The sequence below is a fragment of the Spinacia oleracea genome, chromosome 1 (assembly GCF_020520425.1).
Source record: "Spinacia oleracea cultivar Varoflay chromosome 1, BTI_SOV_V1, whole genome shotgun sequence".
Lineage (NCBI taxonomy): Eukaryota > Viridiplantae > Streptophyta > Magnoliopsida > Caryophyllales > Amaranthaceae > Spinacia > Spinacia oleracea.
This window is the reverse complement of record NC_079487.1, coordinates 89,565,685-89,568,982: the sequence shown is the minus strand read 5'-3', so window position 1 is coordinate 89,568,982 and position 3,298 is coordinate 89,565,685. Positions and strand designations below refer to the sequence as shown.

The following is a 3,298-nucleotide window of genomic DNA, read 5'->3' as shown; positions in this document are numbered from 1 at the left end:
CTTGTATCTCAACTTTCTTCTCAACCCCTGTGTCAGCTTCCTTATCCTTGACCACCTTCTCACTTTCTCTTGGCACAACACCACTAACAGATACTTCAACCCCTTCCTCTATAGTCATAGGTGGCCCATCATACTCATATCCACTCCGCAGAGTGACAGCATTTACAGACTCTCTGGTCACAGGCTGTGAAGGGAGTTGACCTTTGGGTCTCTCTGCAAGAGCGGTAGCCATTTGTGCCAACTGTTTATCCATGATCTTGTTATGAGCAGTGAGGGCATCGATTTTGGCATCCTTTTCGCTTAGAGATTTCTGCAATTCCAACATCATATTCCTCATCTCTACAAGCATGGGATCAGGTTGTGTGGGTTGAGGTTGTGGTGGTAAGCCAGGTGATCCACTAGGTTGCGAGTTGTAGTTGCTCCGCGGTTGGTAGGGTTGCTGTGGTGGTAGAGGGTGTTGAATTTGGTGGGGGTTCTGAACATTAGTACTCCTATATGATAATAGGGGGTTATTTTTATACCCCTCATTGTATGAGTTGGAATACGGATTGTTCTGCTTGTAGGACTGGAATGCATTGCATTGTTCGATGGAGCTTCGGCATACCTGTGCATAATGGCCCTGCATCCCACAACTATTACAGACATTAGCAGATTGGGCACTCATTGCAGCGACACTAGCATGTTGGGTGGATTGGGAAGATGCGATCTGTATATTGTCGAGCTTGTGATGTAGGGCAGTTAGCTGAGCAGTAAGTTGTTCAATAGAATTCATCTCATGCTTGACACCTCGGTCGGAAAAACCTCTAGGATTCCCATATTGGGCACTATGGATGGCCATCTCCTCAATCACCTCCAAAGCTCTAGGCACCTCCAGTTGCATAAATCTTCCACTGGCAGCTGAATCCAAAAGACACCTAGACTCATTACCCAGACCATTGTAAAACTGCTGAACCAGGAACCAGTCATCCAAACCATGGTGTGGGCACTCTCTTTGCAAGTCCTTGAATCTCTCCCAAACTTCGAACAAACTCTCATCTACTTGTTGAGAGATACCTAATATCTGACCCCTCAGACGAGCTGTCTTCTCAGGTGGGAAATATTTAACATAGAATGCGAGGGCTAAAGAATTCCAATCGGTGATTTTCATAGCTGCGCGGTTGAGACTGTTAATCCATAGCTTGGCCTTCCCACTCAATGAAAATGGAAAGAGTATCTCCATAGTCTGCTCCGGTGTTAAATTCTTCTGCTTAATGGTGGCACAATACTGAATGAAAGACTGAATGTGGAGATTGGGATCTTCACCCTTTTCCCCACCGAATTGGTGTCTCTCGATCATGTTTATCAGTTGGGGTTCAATCTTGAAATTCTCGACCGCAATGGAAGGCATGATTGCCTTGGGAAGCATAGACAGACTTGGTTTAGAATAGTCTGTAAGCCTTGGCACAAGTGGGGGTGGTGGTGCTTGGTCACCCATCTCTGAATCTGTATGGAATAGATTGCTAATCAGATGGTCGGATTCAGAGTCAGAATAGTCTCTCAACTGTTCAACGAATCTACGCCGTCTACGAAAGGTCCGTTCAGGTTCAGGATCGAACGAAGTCAGATCGCTGGTATGGACAGTCCTGGGCATAAACAAGCAAGAACTAGAAAACAGTCGTGAGGTCCGGTCTCAAGGAACGGGAGTCCCTTGAGAAGTGACAAACAATAATCCAGAAAAACAATTAATAACAGAAAATAAAACCGTTTCCCCGGCAACGGCGCCAAAATTTGACAGGCTAAATCGCACTCCTATCAAAGATAAACCTAACGTTCACCAACTAAAAATATAGCAAGGGAAGCAGGGATCGTATCCACAGGGAAACAGTGTTCTTTCTACTATTAAAAGACTAATCTAGACTATTGGTAACAAGAATTGGATTGGTTTGTATATTAAACTAAAGCAAATAATCAAATCGGAAGATAACAATATTAAAGGAATCTAGGGCAGCGGCTCACCACAAATGCAGACCGGGATTGGACAACGGACAATAACAATCAATTAACAATCATAACTAGGAAAACATGCATCTCTCGAATCTTATGAATTCCTTAGGATAGAACAACTAGCGGGCTCTCGCTACGTACTAGAAATAATTCCTATCTAATAGCCACAAACCAAAAACATCAGATTTATACTCTCGGCGCATAATCTAAGGTTAATCAAACTCAAATCAAAATAGTCCGGCCGAACAGAATTGACGAGCAATAATAATAAGCTATAGAAATTAATCAATCAATCAAATATCATGTCCACATATAATCCCAATCATGCATTCATGGATCCCCTAAACCCTAGAAATTAAACTACTCACTCATGATAATAAATAACAAAGCAATTAATATAATAGAAAACATGATTAAAGCAATAAACTAAATTAGAACAAGAAGCAATACCTAATTGAAGAACAATGAATAATGAAAGCTTGAATTTTTATATAAATCGAACTAAGTGTTTGAATTGATGTAGAGAGAAAATAAAACTTAGAGAAATAAACTAATGGTTTTGTGCTGGAAAAATAAGATGTCCGTCAAAAATAAAACAAGTTTGCTTATATAGTTTTGCCAAAATAAGGCCTAAGAACGGAATTAAAAACGCGAAAAAACTGCTGGAGGTTGGCGTCGCCCGATCGGGCGAAGCTTCGCCCGATCGGGCGAATCACTCGATAATCGGCCCGATCGGGCCAAAATCCGCCCGATCGGGCGGGTTGCGAAATCTCCACAAGACCTCCAGATTGACCGCCCGATCCGGATCGGGCGAGCTGCGCCCGATCGGGCGCGCGTTGATGAACTTGGCTTGCTTATACTTCCGCCCGATGGTTGCATTTCGCCCTCAGCTTCCAGGGCGATTTGCAATCTTCAATGTATCTCGCCCGTGTCACCAAGTCTAACTCCCGGGGCTCAACCATAAGCATCTCAGGCTCCCGAAAGTCGACGATGGAGGTCCCGAACTTCTCGGACTCATATAGTGGCCTTGATCAACAATGAAACGGGTCTAAAACGACCAATTTCTCATAATCAAACCTGAAACTCAAGGCACACTCAATAACACACATTAGTACTAGAAACGGCTCCTAAGAGCACGTTTGATACATAAAAGTACTAAGGGACGGGGGCAAAAATTCTATATAAAACGCATATATCACCGACTCATTTTTCCATTCAGAAAAATATTTCTGGTTCGAACAATATGTACGTTTTCGATAATATTTCCAATTCCGACAAAATTTTCGATTTCGACAATATTTACGATTCCGATATT

At 42.8% G+C, this 3,298-nt stretch overlaps 1 non-coding gene across 1 annotated transcript; it reads left to right on the top strand.

Annotated features, from left to right (window-relative positions):
- The first annotated feature begins 968 nt into the window (after positions 1–968).
- Positions 969–1,075, top strand: LOC130466494 (small nucleolar RNA R71). The gene has a single exon (XR_008926718.1). It is a non-coding gene; the product is annotated as a small nucleolar RNA R71 (small nucleolar RNA).
- The last annotated feature ends 2,223 nt before the right edge of the window (positions 1,076–3,298 follow it).